Source organism: Enhydra lutris, unplaced genomic scaffold (genome assembly GCF_002288905.1).
Source record: "Enhydra lutris kenyoni isolate GAN:26980312 unplaced genomic scaffold, ASM228890v2 scaffoldscaffold2, whole genome shotgun sequence".
NCBI lineage: Eukaryota > Metazoa > Chordata > Mammalia > Carnivora > Mustelidae > Enhydra > Enhydra lutris.
In genome coordinates, this window is record NW_019154086.1 from 31,465,238 (window position 1) to 31,489,592 (window position 24,355).

Sequence of the window (24,355 nt, forward strand, 5' to 3'; positions counted from 1 at the left end):
CTTAATCTCACAAAACAAACTGAGGGTTAATGGGGGGAGGGGGGTTGGGGGGTGGGATTATGGACATTGGGGAGGGTATGTGCTATGATGAGTGCTGTGAAGTGTGTAAACCTGGCGATTCACAGACCTGTACCCCTGGGGATAAAAATATATTATATGTTTATAAAAAATAAAATTAAAAAAAAAATTCCTTATAAAGGGAAGTGCTTAAAGATCTATTTAGATAGATTTGATTTTTTTCTTCTTTTTTTCTTTCTGAGTATAGGTGACACACAATGTTATCTTAGTTTCAGGTGTACAACATAGTGATTTGACAAGTTTATACATTATGCTATGTTCACTGCAAGTGTAACTCCCATCTGTCCCATTACATCGCCATTACAGTATCATGGACTATATTCCTTATGCTCTGCTCTTTATTCCCATGACTTCCTCATTCCATAACTAGAGACCTGTATCTCCCTCTCTGCTTCATCTATTTTGCCCAACCTCCCACCCTTTCCTCTCTGGCATCCATCAATTTGTTCTCTGTATTTATAGTTCTGATTCTGCTTTTTTGTTTTATTCAATTTTTTTTTAGATTCCATTTATGAGGGGAGTCATATGTTATTTATTTTTGTCAGTCTAACTTAGCATAATACTCTCTAGGTCTATCCATGTTGTCTCAAATGGCATGATCTCATCCATTTTTACGGCTATGTAATATTCTAGTGTGTGTGTGAATATGTATGTGTATGTATGTTTGTGTGTATCACATTTTATTTATCCATTCATCTATTGATGGACATTTAGGTTCTTTTGATGTCTTGGCTATTGTAAATAATGCTGCAATAAACATAAGGGTGCATACATCTTTTTTAGTTAGTGTTTTTGTTTTCTCTGGATAAATACCCAATAGTGGAATTATTGGATCATATGGTATTTCTAGTTTTAGTTTTTTTTGAGGGAACTCCATACTTGTAAGGTTTTCCACAGCAGCTGCACCAGTTTATATTCCCACTAGCAGTGCACAAGTTTCCTTTTTCTCCACATCCTCACCAACACTTGTTTTTTGTCTTCTTGACTTTAGCCATTCTAACAGGTGTGAGGTAATATCTCAGTGTGGTTTAGACTTGCCTTTCCCTAATAATGAGTGATTTGAGCATCTTTTCATGGGTCTGTTGGCCATCTAGATGTCTTCTTTAAAAAATGTCTATTTAGGTCCTCTGCCTAGTTTTTACTCAGATTATTTGTCTTTCTGGTGTTGTATTGTGTAAGTTCTTTAGAAACTTTTAAAAAATTTAAGTATTATTGAAATTAATCTTTAATCTACTAATGTTATAAATTAAGATGGTAATCTCTGCAATGAGTACTATAGAAAATATTTCTTAAAGGAACAAAATGGAAGGTCATTACTCATGAATAGTTTCAGAAGTAGCTCAGAGTAGGTGAATCAAGTTTTAGCTTCCTTTTTGAGAAGCAGCACCAGAAATTGGGGTTTTATTCAAGACAAGACTTGGATACTGAATCTTTCACTTAAAAATATTTTTAAAAAGATTCCATTTATTTATTTGAGAGAGAGAGAATGAGTGGTTGGCACAGGCAGACTCCACACTGAGCCTGGAGCCCAACACGAGGCTCCACCTCATGACCCCAAGACCATGACCTGAGCTGAAACCAAGAATTAGATGATCAACTGACTGAGCCACCCAGGTGTCCACTCACAAATTTTTTTTAATGAGATAAGTGACATATAACATCATGTAAGTTTAAGGTGTCAACTTTCTTTCTTTTTTTTTTTCTTAAACAATTTCAACCAATTTCTACTATGAAAATAATGACATGGAGGCCAGCTACAGAAGGAAATTCTATGTTAATGCATTGCTTCAGTTTTGGTTGAATGTTAAAAAGTGGCAAATCTCTGGTATGTTTTGAACAATTTGGTTTTCTTCCTCTACAAATAACAGAGATTGGTTCTCATCTGTATAAGCCAAATATATGTTTATCTTTTTTGCTATAAAGTCTATGTCAGTGGTTCATTTTTGCCTTATTCATCAAAAATGGTTGATTTGGGGAACACCTGGGTGGCTCAGTCGGTTAAGCCACTGCCTTCGGCTCAGGTCATGATCCCAGGGTCCTGGAATCGAGTCCCGAATCAGGCTCCTTGTCCAGCAGGGGCCTTACTTTCTCTCTCTGCCTGTGCCTGCGACTCTGCCTGCTTGTGCTCTCTCTCTGACAATAAATAAATAAAAAATCTTTTAAAAAATGGTTGATTTGGGGGGCTTTATTTATAATGAGTGAGGCACCTTCAATTTATTTTTTATTTAAAATAAAATAATTTTCGCTTTCGTTTCCTTTGCCTTTGGAGGCATATCTTGAAAGAAGTTGCTGTGGCTGATATCAAAGAGGTTACTGCCTATGTTCTCCTCTAAGATTCTGATGGTTTCCTGTCTCACGTTGAGGTCTTTTATCCATTTCGAGTTTATCTCTGTGTACGGCATAAGAGAATGGTCAAGTTTCATTCTTCTACATACAGCTGTCCAATTTTCCCAGAACCATTTATTGAAGAGACTGTCTTTTTCCACTGTATATTTTTTCCTGCTTTGTCGAAGATTATTTGACCATAGAGTTGAGGGTCCATATCTGGGCTTTCTACTCTGTTCCACTGGTCTATGTGTCTGTTTTTATGCCAGTACCATGCTGTCTTGGTGATCACAGCTTTGTAGTAAAGCTTGAAATCAGGTAACGTGATGCTGCCAGTTTTATTTTTGTTTTTCAACATTTCCTTAGCAATTTGGGGTCTATTCTGATTCCATACAAATTTTAGGATTATTTGCTCCAGCTCTTTGAAAAATACTGGTGGAATTTTGATCGGAATGCCATTAAAAGTATAGATTGCTCTAGGCAGTATAGACATTTTAACAATGTTTATTCTTCTGATCCAAGAGCATGGAATGGTCTTCCATCTTTTTGGGTCTTCTTCAATTTCTTTCATGAGTGTTCTGTAGTTCCTTGAGTACAGATCCTTTACCTCTTTGGTTAGGTTTATTCCCAGGTATCTTATGGTTCTTGGTGCTATAGTAAATGGAAATGATTCTCTAATTTCCCTTTCTGTATTTTCATTGTTAGTGTATAAGAAAGCCACTGATCTCTGTACATTGACTTTGCATCCTGCCATGTTACTGAATTGCTGTATGAGTTCTAGTAGTTTCGGGGTGGAGTCTTTTGGGTTTTCCATATAAAGAATCATATCATCAGCGAAGAGAGAGAGTTTGACTTCTTCATTGCCAATTTGGATACCTTTTATTTCTCTTTGTTGTCTGACTGCTGTTGCTAGGACTTCTAATACTATGTTGAACAAGAGTGGTGAGAGTGGGCATCCTTGTTGTGTTCCTGATCTCAATGGGAATGCTGTGAGCTTTTTCCCATTGAGGATGATATTTGCTGTAGGTCTTTCATAGATAGATTTTATGAAGTTCAGGAATGTTCCCTCTATCCCTATACTTTGAAGCATCTTACTCAGGAATGGATGCTGGATTTTGTCAAATGCTTTTTCTGCATCAATTGAGAGGACCATGTGGTTCTTCTCTCTTCTCTTATTGATTTGTTCTATCACATTGATTAATTTGCGAATGTTGAACCATCCTTGTAACCCAGGGATGAATCCCACCTGGTCATGGTGGATAATCTTTTTAATGTGCTGTTGGATCCTGTTTGCTAGGATCTTGTTGAGAATCTTAGCATCCATATTCATCAGTGATATTGGTCTGAAATTCTCCTTTTTGGTGGGGTCTTTGCCTGGTTTGGGGATCAGGGTAATGCTGGCTTCATAAAGAGTCTGGAAGTTTTCCTTCTGCTTCAAATGAACTTTTGGGACTTCATCAAGATCAAAAGCTTCTGCACATCAAAGAAACAGTCAACAAAACAAAGAGGCAACCCATGGAATGGGAGAAGATATTTGCAAATGACAGTACAGACCAAAGGTTGATATCCAGGATCTATAAAGAACTTCTCAAACTCAACACACACAAACAGATAATCATATCAAAAAATGGGCAGAAGATATGAACCGACACTTCTCCAATGAAGACATACAAATGGCTATCAGACACATGAAAAAATGTTCATCATCACTAGCCATCAGGGAGATTCAAATTAAAACCACATTGAGATACCACCTTACACCAGTTAGAATGGCCAAAATTAGCAAGACAGGAAACAACGTGTGTTGGAGAGGATGTGGAGAAAGGGGAACCCTCTTACACTGTTGGTGGGAATGCAAGTTGGTGCAGCCACTTTGGAGAACAGTGTGGAGATTACTTAAGAAATTAAAAATAGAGCTTCCCTATGACCCTGCCATTGCACTACTGGGTATTTACCCCAAAGATACAGATGTAGTGAAAAGAAGGGCCATCTGTACCCCAGTGTTTATAGCAGCGATGGCCACAGTCACTAAACTGTGGAAAGAACCCAGATGCCCTTCAATGGACGAATGGATAAGGAAGATGTGGTCCATATACACTATGGAGTATTATGCATCCATCAGAAAGGATGAATACCCAACTTTTGTAGCAACATGGACGGGACTGGAAGAGATTATGCTGAGTGAAATAAGTCAAGCAGAGAGAGTTAATTATTATATGGTTTCACTTATTTGTGGAGCATAACAAATAACATGGAGGACATGGGGAGATGGAGAGGAGAAGGGAGTTGAGGGAAACTGGAAGGGGAGGTAAACCATGAGAGACTACGGACTCTGAAAAACAACCTGAGAGTTTTGAAAGGGCTGGGGGTGGGAGGTTGGAGGAGCCAGGTGGTGGGTATTAAGGAGGGCACGTATTGCATGGAGCACTGGGTGTGGTGCAAAAACAATGAATACTGTTATGCTGAAAAGAAATTAAAAAAATAATTTTATCCCATTTTGCTGACTTCCCATCTAGAACCATAGTGTTTATTAACTATATATAACTATATATATAGTTATATATAGTTACATATATATATGTAAAATCTAGAAAAAAAGATATCAGGTCTCTCACATACCCCCTTCTTCATGCTATTAGATGTTATTATTTATCTTATTTGTTTGCTATTTGAAATCTATATTTTAGTCCATCAGTCAAACTACTGACAAGTATTTATTCAATGCTTTCTCTGTGTGATATTATAGGAAAAATAAAAATATAAGCCTCTGAGAAAATTGCATTTTTCTTAAGGAGTCAAGACTTACGACCACAGAAACAGTATTTTTAAAGTATTTTTAAACACATAGAAACAGTATTCTTAAAAGTAGAGAGAACTTTGGAGAATACTGAGGCTCAGAGAGGTTAGGTGGCTTACTGATGAAGGTCACAGTGCCAGTCTATGGTCAATTGGGCTAGAACTCCATCATATCATGCTACCTCATCATGAAATAGGTGAAAAAGACTATGTGATAGTATGTGACTAGGTGCTCATATGTGTGGGCCCAGTTAAGAATGACTTAGTGTGTAAAGGATAAGATTTTTTTTTGGCTAAGAGTGGGTAAGCAGACTCCCAGGGTAGTGAGCCTTGAGCTTGAGGGCATACAGGTAGAATTTGGGTAGGTGGAATGGAGAGGGAGAAGACCTTCCAGAATAGGAATGCTGATGATTGCAGAAAGAGAAATGCTGGTGATGGAGATTGGAGCAGTATGGATTCTGGAAGAGGCTGCAGGTTATCTTAGTTAACCTCTAAGTTACATGTATCTATCCAAACAAAAGGCTGGGTACAGGCTCCATAAAGTGGGATAGCAGAAAAAGCACAGCATTCAGAGTAAGAAACACTTGGCTTTGGGATGCCTGGGTGGCTTAGTCATTTAAGTTGCTGCCTTCAGCTCAGGTCATGATCCCAGCCAGGGTCCTGGGATGGAGTCCCACATCGGGCTCCTTGCTTGGCAGGGAGCCTGCTTCTTTCTCCACCTCTGCCTGCTACTCTATCTGCTTGTACGCTCTCTTGCTCTCTCTGACAAATAAATAAATAAATACATAAATAAAATCTAAAAAAAAAAAAAAGAAGAAAAGAAAAAAAGAAAGAAAGAAACACCTGGCTTCAAATCTTGACACCTCTGTCTAGGAGTTAAATGCCCTTGAGCAAGTCCCTTAACCTCTGTAGGTCTGTTTCCTCAATCTACAAAGTGGCAATAATAGTATCTGCTTTATGAAGCTTTTGAGGATTAAATGAGGGAATGGGTGTGAAGAACCTAGTCCCAGGCTTGATATGAGGTATGTCTTTAATATATTGTAGGTATGATTATTGTTGTTATGTTCTAAGTGCAAGTCACCCCCCAATTTGGTAGATGAAAAAATACAACTTTCTTCTGAATTGCTGTTTAATGTACTGTAGTTTGGGTAACATCGAACATTATGTAGATGTGGGGCATCAAATGGATATGGTCTTTGCCTCTGAAGAGTTTCCAGTTGAAATGACAGCAGCACACAACTTTGCGGATACATGCTCACAAACGTAACTAACACTTCCAGCAAGATGGGTCATTTAAGAGTAGATGCTAACAAACCCACACAAGGGTACATTTTGAGAAACCTCATGTCTGCATGTGAACATTCTTATTTGATGTAGAAACTATAATGGAAATCTAGAGATCTCATTGATTAATTGACTCATACTGTGGGAAACTCTAGCCTTTTCTTCTTCCTACGGTGAATTCATCTTTAATGATCACTCACATGCCAAAGAACATTTTCCTCTGATTGGTGGAGACAGATGCCTGGGAGAGCTGAAGGGTAATGAGCTTTGTTGAAAGAACTGGTTTGAGTGCCAGCTTCCTGCTCCTTCCTCATTGAGTGCCTATTGGCAATCCAGTTAGTCTTGTTCCAAATGGACAACCATGTCTGTAAAATGGGGCTAATTCTGCCTCACGAGGTTGTTGTTAGGATTAAATATAATAACATATCTGAGTATATTTTGTGAAAGTTAAAACACTGTATGAATATTAGTATTTGTTCCTGGTGGGTGGAAAGGAGCATTGTCTTTCTCAGGAAAGTTTCTTTTAATGCTGAGAAAATGACTCAAGGTGTATCTTAAACTTGAGGTAAGAAGAACAGAATGATTAATGTAGCCAGAAGCTTTGCAGAAAGAAGAATAGCAATAGCTGTTACTTATTATTAAGCATCTAGTATATATTATTCACTTTCAATATGCTTTCCCCAAATATTACCCTACTCCTGCAATGGACTAATTATTTCTATTTTACAGAAGTGGAAACAAACAGAGAGGTCATCTGACTTTCCCAAGGGCAAACATAGAAAATAGTGAGCTAAGATTTGAATCCAGGAATGCCTGACTTAAACAGACCACGTCCTTTTAACTTAACATAAAATTCAACATTGTAGAAAACATCAAGTGGGCAATGCATGTGAGAAACAGATCTCCCAAGAATCCTGCATTTTAAAAAATTTGTTGCCCTCAAGACATTTAGAAAATAATAATAACTATGCCCCACAATATATTGAGGACATAATTTTTGCTCAGCATTGTCCTGGGCTTATCATATACATTCTTTCATTTAGTCCTTGAGGGTTTCATGAAGAAGATATTATTACTGCCACTCTGCAGATGAGGAAACAGACACACAACCTTTAGGAATCTTGCTCAAGGCCAGTCAACTTCTGGGTGGAGGTGTTAGAAATTGAAGCCCATTGTGTCTTACTCTGGCGACTGTGCTTTTTCTATTACCCACCCTTGCCCCCATTTAGGTCTCTACCCAGCCTTCTCATGCTTGATTGGGTGGATGACAGTTGAGGTGGGCTGAGTTCCTATAGCCTCTTCCAGAATCTAGACTGCCTCAGACTCCATCACCAGCGTTTTGCCACATCAAATCTGGGAGACTTTATCCTTCTCCATTCTTCCCACCTTAGTCCTACACATCCTTCAAGACCCTGCTTAGGTCTGTCCCTGAACTTCTTCTTTGTCTCACAGCAGGGGTGGTCAGACACCACTCCCCAGCCATCTAGTTCAAAGGTTCTTCTAAAATGCTTGCAGTGATAAAGATCTTTAAAAGGATATTTGTCATAAGATATAAACTGATGTATCTAGAAAACTATTCCAACTATGGCTGTTATTTATAGAAGTAAATACCATTGGTAAGTTTTAGCAAAGCACTTACAGTAGAGTGGTTTGGATTGAATCCAAGTTGTTCACTTGTTAATATATTATTTATATTAACAAAATCAAATGTTAGGCTGAACACCAAGTTCCCCACCCCCAATACTCAGTGTTTACTAAGGCTCTTGCCCCTCTTGATAATTATATGTCAAACATAAATTTCATGATCTGCACCATAATTTCTGAGACCCTCAATAACAATCGGAAATGTAGGTACAGAGGATCAGCTAACTTGAAGGACAACCCACTCAATCAATTTTGCGTCATTACCCATGAAGCTCTTGTCCACTGTTGTTTAGAAATATTTAAGATGAAAAAAGCCCATGGCTTATTGCTGTTTTATGTACTCCCCCACTCTGCACTCTGCTGTGTTGTTTGCCACAGATTACTCATTCTCTCCCAGGTGGCTCTCAGCAGTGGTCAAATATTTAAGAAATATATATTTCATCGGGACTCTATCACATACTTCCCCTTCAGTGCCTTTCCTCCCTCCTAGCCTGAGTCATCTCACACTTGATAATCTATTAAAGCATTAACCTACTTCCATTTTGTTTCCCTTTTCTTACAGAGCAAGATTTTATAATATGGCAAACGAGAACACATCTAATTGCAACTCAGGTAGGCAAATTAGAGCAGGAGTGGGGGGTTGCCATCCAAGCATCGTAGACTGGGCAACCCATTTCTTTCCCCCACACTGCTCCATCAGCTGCCCCTTGTGACTTCCGAATGGGTACTGTGGGTAGAACCTGGCCCAATAGCAAGATTTCAATCCTGGCTCCAACATTGGTAGCTCTGGTGTTGGGGAAATCATCCTCTAAGTCTTAGTTTCCACATATGAGCAAGAGGCTGGTAATGTACCTACGTCACAGGGTTGTTGTAAAAATGATATGAGACCTCAGACATGGAAGTACTTCATAAGTTCTGTTTATAAGGCCGGCCATTTCATTGCTGGACCTGTAATTATTAAAAAGTTCATCACTAATTCAAAATCTGCCTTCCTCTGAATTATGTCCATTGTCTTTTATTCTAATAAGAAACATTAATTTACGAATAACAATGATGATGATACTAATGCCATTGCCATTTATTGAGCACTTGCTATACAAAGTGTTTTACATGAATTATCACATAGTCTTCATAGAGTGATATGACTTTTGAAATTGGCAGCATGATGCTAACTGATGCATTGAAAAAAGCTTCATTAAAAAAAAAAAGCTAATAGGGATCTGGTAGAAAGCATTGTGCTTCCAAATCTATGATTGTGATTACATCACTCAGGATTTGAGCAGTAAACAGGTGGCCCATTCTGGGGACAGTTTAATGATGGGACTACCTACAAAAGTCTGCTCAAGATGTAGAGAATCACTAATGCATAGTGAAGTACCCGGGACTGAGAACAGGGAAAGCTGTTAGCTTACGCCAGAAGGAATAAGAGGAGGGGGAGCTGTTATCAGGCCTCTATAGGAGATATAGAGGTCGGCAAGGGATTGCCTCCCAGGAATTGTGGCTCAAAGTAAAGGAACATGGCTACTGCCAATATGGCACAGGAGGAATAGAGGGAGTATATATTCAGGCTCTTCCCATCTCTGATCTCCTGCCATCACCTCCCATTTGCTGAACTGAATCAGAAAAGCCAGAGGGCCAGGAAGCCCATTTAAAGCATGGGGGTCAGTTATCTGGAGCACAGAGCAGTGTGGAGAGTCCGTGTGATAGGTCAACCTGAAAATAACCAGTACAGGATCATGAGAAATGCCAGTGTAAATGAAACATAAATGTAAAAGAAAAATAAATGAATGATTAATTAAGTAGACCTTACTTTAAGAATGGGCTATTTCCAAAACTTAGTTTTTTGTTTGTTTGGTGGTAGCTCAGAATGTATTTTTCCTAGATTTATTTTAATGCTGATTCTGGTCTCCACCCACTCTTCCAAAGCTCTGGGATTCACCTTTACTTGAAATCTTGTAACAATAGGACAAGGATGAATTCTAGGTCTTGAGAGCAAAAAGTCATATGGTGAAAGAGAGAGCCTCTCCTGCCCCCTTTCAGAGCATGGGACTGGACATGGTGAGTTTTGAACTGGATAGTTTGTTTTGGTCCACCCCAGCTCTTGATGGGTACCTTTATTCTGCCCTTAAAATGGCTGCCTTGGCAACTGCTCTCCCTATGAAATGCTTCATGCCCCCAAATTATCCACTTATTCTTTCTTCTTAATCAGAAGTGGTTTACAGCTTGGATTTGGGAGTTGACCAGTTTCTTTAGACTAGATTGTGCAATTTCCTGCTTGTGCTTAGTTAACCTCTCTAAGTTTATGCACTGTGAAATAGGGACACTACTTGTACTACTGTGAGAGAAATGAGCTTATGGGGATTCCTCCTGGCCCGGGGCAGAGAAAACAGACAAACAAACCAGCAAGGGTCGACTTAGCTTTCCTCCTGGGTTTGAGACTTTTTAAAAAAACTTACAACAGTTCTTTAATTTTTATTGAGCAAGTTTAATGACTACTAATGAACTTCTCATTATTTCAGCAGGCAAAACTGGATGGTGTTTTATTAATACAGCTCCAGATCTTAATAATGCTCATACCAAAATATGAGCATCTAAAACCCAGGAACAATGGAAAACTGTGGTAGGTGCAATGAATGATTTTTACTTTGAAAAACAGGAAGTAGAAAATATTTGCCCTGGAATTTTTAGAACCTAACTCTTTTACAGAGAGAATGTGGTCTTTAAGTTTATTCCAAGAACTAGGAAAGGCCTTCAGTCGGCCACCAGTGCTCTTAGTAGAGAGATGGTTTGCGCTCCTTTGAAAGAGTGGACTATGGTGCCACGCAAAGTTCACTTTTTGGATCTAGCCTCCACAGACATCATCAATCGCTGTTGGGAATCCTGAGGTCTTGGGAAGAAACTCTGGAAAGTGCTGCAATCTGCCTCTGCTCTTTGGGATCAACCACTTCTGCTTAAACTCAGTATTCATTCATAAGTAGGTTAACTCTAATTTAGTCTAAACATGTGTGTCTGCGCATGTGCACATATGTGCGCGCATGCGTATGTGTGCTTGCATGTGACCTTTCTCTACAAACCTGTAGCCCAGTGGTTCGCAAACTTTAGCAAGCATCAGAACTCCCTGGTGGGTTTGCTACAACACAGACTGCTGAGTTCACTCTGAGTTTCTGATTCCGTAGGTCTGTGGTGGAGCCTGAGAGCTTGCACTTGTAACAAATTCCCAGATGCTTCTGCTGCTGCTGCTGATCAGGAAACCATATTTTGAGAACCACTACTTTGCCGCCCTTAAATTCTTTCCCAGGATTTTTGAGAGTGTTAAGTGAGGTAGTCCACATAGGGGTCTTGGCACAGGGCCTGGCACAGGGTTAATGCTTGCTCTTTGCTGCACTACAACTATCATGACAGCTGCTCATTGCGCCACTGCTACTGTTCAGCGGCTGTTACTGCCCGGTAATCCTTCATCCCAGATAACGTTAGTTAGGTATTAAGAGCAATGCAATCTGCCTTAATTAATTAAAGAATATAATTACCTCTCTGGGAGTCATTTGCATTTTAAAGAAGCTTGTTAATTCAAAGAGATTTGTTATTTGAAGAATATTAGACACTGTGATAAAGAGATACAGAAAACTTCTGGTACTGTATGGTGGAAGATAATTTTTTTTTTTTAAAGATTTTATTCATTTATTTGACACAGAGAGATCACATGTAGGCAGAGCAGCAGGCAGAGAGAAAGGGGGAAGCGGGCTTCCCGCTAAACAGAGAGCCCGATGCGGGGCCCGATCCCAGGACCCGGAGACCATGATCTGAGCTGAAGGCAGAGGCCCAACCCTCTGAGCCACTCAGGCGCCCCAGTGGAAGATAATTTTGAGACTGGTCTATGCTGGGTCATCTCTGTATGCCTGTTGTATAGCATTACGCATTCTTTCTAAAAGTTCTGAGCTTTTTCATAATGGCTTCCATATCAGGACAGCACATGGCCTGGGGTTGGGATAGGGCAGCTGTGGCCATTTAGATCTGTAGATTCTTTGCAAATCTGGTGTTTATAAACGATGATGCTTGCATTGTTTTTATTTATTCAGTGATGTAATAGAAGATGCACATAAGATTTATTTCAAAAGTACGCCTTTCAATTTCATGCTGAGAATAATGCAGGAAGTTCGGTGTAATGCAATTATAATAAAATAGTAGAACAACATTTTCATTTAAATTGTGGAATTAGAAAATAGAAAACCAGTTGGAAGCCAATCTTTTGAAAGTCTTTTGAATGTAATTTTGATTTGGAGAATATGGCTTGATGGCTATATGGACTTAATCTTCTGACCTAACCCCAGAGTGTATATAGAGAACACAAATAGTATAATGAACAACAGTGTCAAATACAAGTTTACCAGCTGTCTTGATAAAACGAGTATTGACATGTATAGGAATGTCAATGTTGTGTTTTCTAATTCAGAAATATGTTATGCCATACAACTGGTTCAGTTAAACAAAATTTAGGATTAATTAAAAACCACTGAAATCCTTGAATTTTTCCTGCTTAAAAAATTCAGAAAACATCAAACTTTTTCTAGAAGTCGAAGTAAGGAAATTAATGTCAGTGACAGAAATACGGCGAATCTAATTAGAAGTCCCCAGGCAGCAGCTCATTAGTGTGGTTAGTTAGTAAATGAAATTTCAGCTGCGGTGAATTAGACTATGTGTCTTCGGTTATTTTTTCTAAAAAGAATTACAAAACGTTTACAACTGTTTTTTGTTAGGAGAGTATTTTTTTACTTGCAAACAAAAAATATTTAGGATCTTTTGTCATGAGGAAAGAAATTGCCATTTGGGGACAGATTTCCTTAAATGTCTGTATGTTGAGCCTGGGCAAGTGAAACACAAGCCATTTTCTCTGATGAGGGAGAGGCTTTCATTTGTCTGGTAAGCTGCTCAGTTTCACGTGTTTCTTTTGCCAAATCCTTTAGTTAGTTAGCTAGTTTGTTTTACCCATTTGTATTTCTTGATTGGATTTCTCTTAAAAAAAAAAAAAATCTCACCTAGACTGAACAGTATAATCCTGGTATCAGATATTGAGGGTAGATTGAAAAATGTGTTAATTACTAAAGAGTGACACTTCTTTCTTTTTTTTTATGTCACTGCCATGGATGTTTATACTTTCACTGCTTGAGAGTTCATGGGTAAGTTAGTGATCCAAGACACTAAATTCCAGTATTTCCCAAGTGTTCATAAGTAAGGTATGATAACCAGGTACCTGTTGCAGGGTATAATGCCCTGTCCTCCCCCAGGGTGTTTAAATATTTTTAGATTATATTAGAAGTTTAGCTCTGGCCTCATACTTTTCTGTAGAGAGCCTGGAATACATTAACTGGATCCTCTGTCCACTGCCTGAATTCCTGCAGAATGCAAGATGGGGTGGGCATTAGAATGTAGCCAAGCATTCCAGAGATCTCTTAGCCTTGTCATTGAAAAGACTTTTGAAATAACTGTTTATACCTCTATTCTCCTTTTAAAAAATTTACATTTCCAATTTATTTCTCTGTGACAGTCTTTAGGGCAGAGGCACATAGAACGTAGTGTTACACTGCTATGTTACACTGTCAGCAACTGACAAATTTTCCAATATAACTGGTCCCAAATATCAGTTGCCAAAATATTCTTCAATGTAGCTTAGATGTATTTTTTTTTTTTAGGTGGAGAAGGAGTCATGTGAGGTCTTGAGTGAAAAATTTAAAACATCATGTTTCCTTTGCCATTCATCACTTGATAACAATACTGCATGTATATTACAAGAAATGTAAAGTATAGGACACCATGGAGAGGTAATTCATAGGCTGGCCTGACAGGCAGGGACATGTCATGTGAGCTAAAGTGGAAACCAAAGCAAAGGAAGAGTAAACCAATGAGGAGAAGGAGCTCTGTCTCCCCTTTTCCCCACCTTGCTTTGATCGGGTTGCTATTGTCTTTATGTTCGTGAAGTGAAGGAGGAAAAGTTTTGTTTGTTAACACATAGTATAATTCTTTATGATTTACATTCTCATTTCTGCTTTCTAAAAATTTCCCACTGAAAAGGGAAAGGACAGGAGATGTAGACATCAGGAGAAATTGACATGCAAAGTGGCAGGAAAGGGAGATATTTTCTTCAAATCATGAGAAATGGTACTCAGCAATGTTAAATTACAGCAACTTGACTTCATAGATACTGCAAGCTCCTGAAAATGGTGTAAAACCTTGGCATAATTCATTTGGTGCAAAGGCAATCTAATATGTTTGACTTGAATTGGGAAGCCAAATGCTCAGGAAAATGCAACATAAAAAGAAGTGGTGACAAATACATATGTGATGTTCTACTTCACCTATTTTTCTTCAATGTTAGAGCATTTGAAATTACGTCATTTATACCAAATATTTCTAAGATTCCATAAACTCTTGGGTGTACAATTTGAGTCAAAAATATAAACACAAAAAATAGAACACAGAATGCAAGGAAGCACTGTGTCTGCTTTCACAGTCTCTGGTGGTGCAGCTTCTTAGTGAATTTGTGCATGTCTTTCTTTTTTCCTGTTCCCTGAATGTTCTTGCCCTCTCCATAATTCTTATTCTTCACTTCTCTAACCTTTATATGTATATATGTAATGTATATACTTTATATACATTATATATATACACACATATATATATACACAAAAATATATGTATACTTACTCTTAGTAGCTTTATTGAGGCATACTTTATATACTACATAACGCACCTATTATGAATGTATAATTCAATGATTTTTAGTCAGTTTATGTAATTGTACAACCATCATCACCATCCAAGTTTAAAATCCTTCTATCATTCAAAAAAGTGTTTGTGTTTGTCTGTAATCAATTTCTATTCCTAGTCCTAGCCTTTGGCAACCACTGATCTGCTTTCTGCTTCTATAGTTTTGCCTTTTCTAGAAATTTCATGTGAATGGAATGAAAAATAGGTAGTCTTCCATTTAATATAATGCTGCTGAGACACACGTATGCATGTGCTTCCATTGTCCATTCCTTCATATTGCTTTGTAGTATTCCATTATACGGATGTAGAATATGGTCTTAGTCTGTTAGGGCCGCTATTACAAAATACCACAGGTGGCATGGGTTACAAGCAATAGAAATGTATTTCTTAGAGTTTTGGAGGCCGGGAAGCCCAAGAACAAGATGTTGACAAATTCAGTGTCTAGTGAGAGCCTGCTTCCTGGTTCTTAGATGGCTGTTTTGTTTTATTTTGTTTTGTTTTGTTTTTTGGTGTGTCCTAACCTGTCAGAAGTGGTGAGGGATCTCCGTGGGGTCTCTTTTATCCCCCCTTTCTCCTATGTACATCTGTTTTGTTTCTTAAATTCCACATGAGTGAAATCATATGGTATTTGTCTTTCTCTGCTGACTTATTTTGCTTAGCATAATACTCTCTAGCTCCATGTCATTGCAAATGGCAAGATTTCATTCTTCTTGACAGTTGAATAATATTCCATTGTATGTATATATACCACATCTTCTTTATGCATTCATCAATCAATGAACATTTGGTCTCTTTCCATATTTTGGCTGTTGTTGATAATGCTGCTACAAACATTGGGGTGCATGTACCCCATTCACCTCTGTTTTGTGGGATCTTTTTTTTTCTTTTTATAAAGGCACTAATACCATTCATGAGGGCTCCACCCTCATGACCTAATCACCTCCCAAAGGCCCGCAGCTCCAGACACTACCACATTGAGGATTACATTCAACACAGGAATCTGGGGGAATACAAATATTCAGTCCATAGTATGCATTTTGTTTACCATTTATCAGATGCTGAGCATTTGAACTGCTTCCACTTTTTAGCTCTTATGAATCATTCTACAAATATTTGCTTTTAAGGTTTTCTGCTGATACATTTTCATTTCTCTTGGGTATATACCTGAGAAGTGTGCAGTCACACTATAAGTGCTGTTTTAACTTTTTAAGAAACTGCAAAACTGTTTTCTAAAGTGGCTGTACCATTTTACATTCCCATTAATAATTTATGAGGGTTTCAATTTCTCTGCATCCTCACCAACACTTGGTAACCCCATGTTTTTGATTAGAGCCATACTGGTGGGTGTTAAGTTCTCTTTCTCCATGTCCAATGTCTACTTCCTTTGTTCTACCTTCTCATTCTTTTCTTCCCAATTTGTGTGTTTATTTGTTTGTGCTAGTACTGCAGATATACAGATCTTTCTTTCAAGACTGACTGTGAGGTTCCATCCCAATAGTAGTGTAATACTAGGAAAATATAATAAGTCAAAAATGCATTTAATACACCTAACCTACCAAACAGCTTTAGCCTAGCCTAGTCTACCTTAAATATGTTCAGAACATTTTCATTAGCCTACAGTGGCACAAAATCCTCTAACACAAAGCCTATTTTATAGTATTGAATATCTAATATATTGAATACTGCACTGAAAATGAGAAAAAGAATGGCTATACAGGCACAGAAAGGTTGTCAGTGTATGGGCTGTTTGCCCCCATGATCACATGGTGGACTTGGAACACAGGTCCCTAACACTGGTCAGTACCACAAGAGTATCATGCATATTCTACCGCATCTCGCTAGCATGGAAAAGATCAAAATTCAATAGCCCAAGAATGGTTTCTACTGAATGTGTATCACTTTTGCACCATTGTAAAGTCAAAAAATCATAAGTCAAACCATTATAATTCAGGACCATCTGTACTCACTTATAGCAAATCTCATTGCTGACCAATTCTTAGTAGACAAATAGTCAAGAAATGATGTTGGGGTGGATTCAAAGATTAATACCCTTTGGCAATCCATTCTGTTCTTTTCATAGATGTTCATGTTTTTCTTCCAAATGCTCTAGTTTCACATGTAGTGGATTAGAACAAGAAGTTTTTAGGGTCATGAGGTATATCCATTTGGAATTGGTTTAATAATGAACTTCAATGACATTGTAGTCACACCTGTAAGTATTTCCCTCCAAGCACCTAGGAAGGCTGGATCTCCTCCACACCTCCCACGTGTGGCAGAATTGGAAGATTTCTGTTATTCCCTCGGTTGAGGGGGCAGAGTAACTTTTTTTTTTTTTTTTTTAAAGATTTTATTTATTTATTTGACAGAGAGAGATCACAGTAGACAGAGGCAGGCAGAGAGAGAGAGAGAGGGAAGCAGGCTCCCTGTCGAGCAGAGAGCCCGATGCGGAACTCGATCCCAGGACCTTGGGATCATGACCTGAGCCGAAGGCAGTGGCTTAACCCACTGAGCCACCCAGGTGCCCCCAGAGTAACTTTTGATAGTGTTCTATTCTTTTGTTTTTCTACCCTGATTGCTTTGCCCTCTTGGCCTGAGGGGCAAACCTGTGAAACTGAGTTTCTCTGTGTAGCACCTGAGCCTAACTTCATTTAGCTTGGTAATTTATGTTTCAGCAATCCACTAGAAGCCAGGCTTCTCCATCTAGATGGCATTTCAAATAGCTTACTGAGCTTCAAAGCACTATCCTTGTCCCAGTCTTGCCCCAGACCATTTAAACCAGAACCTCAAATGACTTGGGAAATGCAAAATGGCCAAGGGCCTTCTTTCCTGTCCCCCAAATAGGTATTTCAAAGTTCAGTACTTGAAATTTTAAAGATATGGGAAGAAGCAGACAAAATAATCATACTAGGAAATAAAAAGGCATCCCCTGAAAGCCCTGCTTTTGAGGTTGCTGGACAGTTGTGGAATTAGATCTGAATTTGGACCCAGAAGAGCAGGGTGATAATTCTGGCCCTGTCCTTGATTAATATTCATAGGTTAGTCTGCTCTTAGTTGGGCCCACCTGGCTGTAACATGGGGACTCATGTTTGCCTTGTGGTTCTGTTAGAACCAAAGGGATAATCTACCTAGAAGTACTTTAAAATAACATGTTTTTAGAACACTCCACATCTGCTAATTATTTTCATCATATTTTGTTAAAGTTGTCTGGTCTTACTTTACCACACACAATTTGGGTTTGTTTTTATCTTGTGTTTCCTCTTTTGATTGGGCTAAGGGTATGGGTTCTAGAACCAGACAGGCTGGGGCAAATCCCAACGCCGTCACTGATTCACTGTGGGACCTTCCACTGCTAACCTCCTTTAACCTCAGTTTTGTCCTCTGTAAAATGAACATAAAAGTTCCTACCCATGGTTTCATGAGAATTAACAGAGACAATGACTATGGAGAACGCAGCACATCCCTTATGTACTGGGGACAGAGGAAATGTTAGTTTTTCTTAACATTATTAAATAGAGTGAGTGCTCAAAAAAAGCCTGTGAGATTAGGTATTTTATGGTAGTGGTTGAAAGGACAATTGCACCCTAAGTGGCCCATTTTAAGAGATTTTTCAAGTCTTGGGTAGTAATGCAATCGGCCTCAGGGTACTTTTTTAAACTGCACATCAAGTCAAATTAAATGTCAGCGTTTGTTAAAAAAAAGAACAAACAACAAACCAAACACTTTATTTGGAATTACTTTGTCATTATTGCATTATTGATTTTTCCTTCCACACAGAGCATGTGAAAGGACACATTTCATGCAAGTTTCATCTTCCAAAATAAGGTAAGGAGTTGTGATCGTAGATTTATCCGGATGGCAGAAAACCTATTTCCCTACAACTGCATATGTGAAATCACTAAAATGATACAGTTTAAAAAACATTTTTATCATGGATATTGCCAAATAATCCATAACCCATAAGGTCAGAGAGAATAGTATAATGAATCCACATGTACACGTCACCCACCTTCAACAAATAACGGTGCTTAGGTGTGACAAATACTTGAAAGTGTCATGTAACTGAGAAGTAAAGGAATTCCAGTCAGAGTTGATATATTCTTGTTTTTAAAAAACACCCAAATAATCTGAAAGTGTGTGAAGTACAAACAGAACACCCATATTTCCAGTCATTTGTTAATAAACCCTTTAATAAGGATGCTGTATCAGTCAGGGCTTATAAAGTCACACAGTGTCATAATTTAATGAGTGATGGATAAAAATTCTGGTCATAGCCTCACTGGGGATGGTTCTGACATATCAGTTACTTAGAAAATCTGATCTTTTCAGACTAAAGCCCTTTGGCTGCCACTCTGTTTTAGATCATCATAATTCACTTGTTTCTTCATAGATGCGGATTACAAAATTTACAAGTTTTTGTAATTGTTTTCATGGCCACCGAGGGAAATAAAACACATGCATAAAGAGCAAAATAAATGACTACAACTGTATTATGGGATGGTTGTATTCTAATGAAGCTTTGGGTGAGGGATTATAAATGTGAGAAAAAGAAAGCTCATTATCTCCTGGTTAGGTTCAAGGACACCATCTTTCTGGATGAAAGGTGATTCTGGTATTCACATTTAGTACAGATTCTGAGCTGCACATTGAAGGTTATGGTTTGAATTTTTCCCAAATTAGGTATATAGTCATTTCTGTCTGTGAGAGAAAATGGAAATTCAGGTCACATTTCAACTGGAGTTCATTTTTCAAATCTCACCTTCACAAGCGGTGTCTACACAACCAACTGGCAGAATTAGCCTTCCAGAAAGCCCTTTCCTGTTGTCCCACTTTCCAGGGAAGATCTCATTTGTTTACCTTAGGCCCTGAGTACACCATGACATTTTATTTTAGATTTATTTGGCAGAAGTCTGAGACCTCTAACACTTTTTTTTTTAAAGAAGTGGTTGTTTTATGGTTCTTAATCTGATTCCACTAATTAATTTTAATGCTTTCTAATTAGACTCTATTTACAATTTTCCAGAAGCATTTGATGAAACATCTTTTGCACCATCCACAACATTTTCAGTGAGTTTTAAAGAAATATCCTAAAGAAGCATTATTAAAAAATATTATACAAATTAAATTTATGTCCTATATATACAGTATGTTCTGAAGTATTACTGACTAGGTTAGTTAAACAATTGGGCCACACAGGATGTTTCATAAAGTTTAGACACTAGAATAACATCTTAAGGCAATAGTAATTTGATTTTTTTCCCTAAATGTGTTGCCATAGATTTTCCTAAATGTTTCACAAACAGTTATTAAAAGCACATTGAGAATCCGAATTCCCTTTGGGCAAAATGTTTTAGTACTTGACTTTCATTTAATTCAAAATTACATATGGTTAGAGTTGTAGAAAAACATCAGAAAATCATAACCAGCTATCACAACACCACATATTTAAATCAGTGCAGTACAGCCCCATTCCAGGTACCTTGAGGTGCCTAATAATAAAAATAAATGAAAGCAATCAGTATTACTCTTTCTTACACTAGAAAAAAAGGGACATTTTAGTTTTTAACTTTATTCTTAACAATGCAAAAGCTTTCCTGAGGTGCTGTAGAGAAATTTCTAGTGATTGGTGAATTTTTGAGATGGGCTCACTGCCAGAGACAGAACAGGAGGGCTCCATGAAGAATTCTTACAGGTTGGGGAATGGGAAGATCTATCTTGAGAAAACACTGATTAAGAAATCTGATCTAAAGTCCCAGTTCGCATTCACAAGAAAGGCTTTGTTTATAAAATGAAAACATTTAAGATTACCTGAATTGGAACTTGGACAATTAAATTTTATAATTTGAAGGATATGCAAATAGGTGATGGACTAACTACTAATGTATTTGGAACTCACCAAAGAGGGAGTTTATGAAATGAGCCAGCTGGTGGATGAAAAGAGCTGAAGAATTATGTTTTATTTCTATTTAATGTTTCTATTTTAATTGTGCCTCTAGGTAACGGGCTTATAAATGGAAAGCCTGTCTTTTGTATGGAAGGTAGAATTACTCATCTAAAAAAATTTTAAATTGTAGGAGTTGAAAAATACCTTCAAGAGAATAATTTATCAAAGAAGAATACAGAGAAAATTTGCCAATGCAAAATTATGCTCTTTCTGTACCCAATACTATTTGTATAAAAATGCAAATTAAAGTTAGCATGTGTTTTAGTTGGCTTAAAGCAAAGGCAAGCTTTAAATTTTTCTTTTAGGCCCAATTTCAATAAAAAAAATCTTGATCCGGATTACAATTAGTCATCTCTTTCTAAATCTATGCATCTCCTTTGCAATCAGCACTTTTCCAGGGAATTAAGAAAATTTTTTTGGTGAGTGCTAGTTGAATTGGTACAACACTCTGAGCTTGAGTTTATGAATCTAACTCATAACTCTGCCATGATTCTAGACTTGCCCATGAACATATTACTTCCAAGATCTGTACCTTGTTTCTACTCTCAGGGGGTTGAAACTTAATGTGTCACTTGCTTTACTTGGTGCCTGTGGTTTACCATGACTTCTTTTTTTTTTTTTTTAAAGATTTTATTTATTTATTTGTCAGAGAGAAATCACAAGTAGGCAGAGAGGCAGGCAGAGAGAGAGGAGGAAGCAGGCTCCCTGCTGAGCAGAAAGCCCGATGTGGGGCTTGAACCCAGGACCTGGGATCATGACCTGAGCCGAAGGCAGTGGCTTAACCCACTGAGCCACCCAGGCGCCCTACCATCACTTCTGAATAAAAAAAAAATTATACTGAAAAAGGGGGAAATCTTTTTAAGCACAATTCTCCCTTTTAGGGAATTCAAGGAAACAAATTCTGGGATCAAGTAGTTTTGATTTCTTTATACAAAAGAGTGTTATACAAGGGTACACATGGCAAGTAACTACTTCCTGTGTTATGAAAATATTAAAGTTATTGCACTGAAAAAAAAAGTAATTGCACTGGAACAAGACAAATTTTCTAAAGTATTTCAAGGATTTAAGAGCATACTTTATAAGATCTTTATCACTGTCTAAGATGTTTATATGAGTTGGTTAAAAGGAAGCTAAGTCGTGCTGAGAATGAGGACAAAGAACGATGTGTCTTTTGAAAAGTCTGACAAGCTGGCCATCTTTAGACAACTGAGACTCTTCATTGGAGACCCACCTCTTAGCAGTATCCCATAATCAGAGGAGAGCTGGGGGTAAAAGAACTCCAATCCAACTGAGTTGGTTTGCAGAGCATGGAAATTCTCTCTCTCTCTCTCTCTCACGCACACACACACTCACACACACATCCTGTATTATGTGTTAGCACAAATAATAAATACTTGTGTTATAAATGTGTTGATCTGGGTTTTGGTAAATCTAGGTGCTGAATCCTGATATGCGCAAAACTGGGAAAGGATTCAAGCAATTATCTCTTGTGAAGTAGAGAAGTGCTGAGGGCTGAGACTCACTTTCTCCTCCTAAATTTCCTGTCTCAAAGATGGTCAGGTCCAGATCATCTTAACCAACACGCTGATACAGTGACTCCACTTTGCAGTTTTCTTATGGGTCCTCTTTGGAATTCCCACATTTACTCCCCTGCACGATGTTGCCCTTCTGGGCTGGGTCTTGCTCCATTCTTGCTGTCTTCTCACTCCTATTGCTTCTGCCTTTGTTTTGGCCCTTGACTTCTCTTTCACAGATTATCACCACCACCCCCTTGACTTTATGTCTACAATCTCACCTACTTCCAGTTCGCCCTCCATTTACCCACAGAGCGCTATTTCTATCACAAAGATCCCCTTGGGTCACTTTCCAGCTCAAAATCCTGCAGTGGCTCCTATTTCTTGCCTGAGAGAATAGAAACTTCTTACATGGGCTATCACATGCTTTCTGACTGGCCCCATGATCACATGTCCAGCAGCATTACTGCTATTCTGTTCAAGCAAGGCAGAACTATTTGGAACCTCCCACCATTGAATCTTTGTGTGTGTTCTCTCTTTTCTCTCCTCTGTTTTGCTCTTCCTGCCCTTCCTGCTCTTTGTGCCCAGCATCTATTGGTCCTCCAAACATCATTCTTGCTCTTGGAATGCTGAATTGACCTCTTTTCTCACTCCACTATTGCCTCCCCAAAAGTTCAGGCCTCTGTTTCTGCCCCTATTGTAACTGGCACCCCCTCTGTAGTCATAGAGGATGTTATGTTGTAATTGTTTGCCTGTCTATTTCTTCTATAAGCCATAAGCTGATTAAGGTCAGGGAGAGCATCATCCCCTTTGGTTATCTACAACCCGTAACACAATAATTTCTGAATATGGTTGCCCAATAAACCTTTGTTGAGTGGATGGATATGTGCATAAGTTGCATGAATGGAACCAGATGAAATAGACAAAAAAATGCCACATATCATTGAAAATGTGCGGACTTGATGATTTTCATTATTTAGAATTCAGATTTTGACCGTATCTCTCACTAAAGAAAATCCAGCAGTTATGAAGAGCAGGTGTTTTCCAAAGGAGATTTAATGGCTTAGATTTTGGAGAATCATGAAGGGATAAAACCATGAACACTATTTGCTACCATAGAGAGACTTCAAATCAAAAACACCAATAACAACACTTACTGTGCTTAGCCTTTTCTGTAGACAAAATAAAATGATGATGGAAAGCTCAGAGCTGTTTACAGATGTCTGAAAGATTTAAGGCTGCATGTCAAGGCTGGTACTGGAACCATCTTGGATTGGCACATCAGGTGACTTCAGAAGGAGGCCCCACCTGGGAGATCCCTGAGTCTGGAGAGGACTGGAGGCTAGAAAAGGAATGATGCTGGATCCATGAAAGATGGGACAGATACCAGTAAAAAGTGGAATCATATGGTATCAAAGGCATAACACGTCTGCAGGAGAATCCAAACAATGCTTTGCAGTTACAAAGTTCTTTTCATCCTAAGAGCTCAAAGTGCTCTGCTCTAGCTTTCTTTGAGCAAGAAACTTTGGGTTTAAGGTGAGGAGACTGATCTGTAAGTAGAAGGTTTCAAAGGGTTGTGAGTTATATTTTATGATCTGGTCCTTTTCCTAATTGCCAGTCCCAAGAAATCAATAAAGTGTCTTTTTGAGCTCATGTGATATTAACTTTCACTTTATAAGTCTTTGAGTTTACAAGGAAATGTGTACTCTATTTTCTAGACTTTGTTTATTTCTGTCAATTTAGAATAAGATACAGGTGAGTGTTACTACCAGATTTTCACCTGGTCTAGGCCAAATGCCATATTTCCAAGTCAAATGAAATAATTCCTGCCTTCAAAGAGCTTATAACTAATGAAGGAGAAGGTGACTAGGTCAACACTTATGGAACACTGTTTATCTGGTGTATTGAACAAGCATACAGGAAGTATTGTGGGGAATCACTAAGAAGAGGAACCCAAACCAGGTGTGTGTGTGTGTGTGTGTGTGTGTGTGTGTGTGTGTGTGTGTGTGTG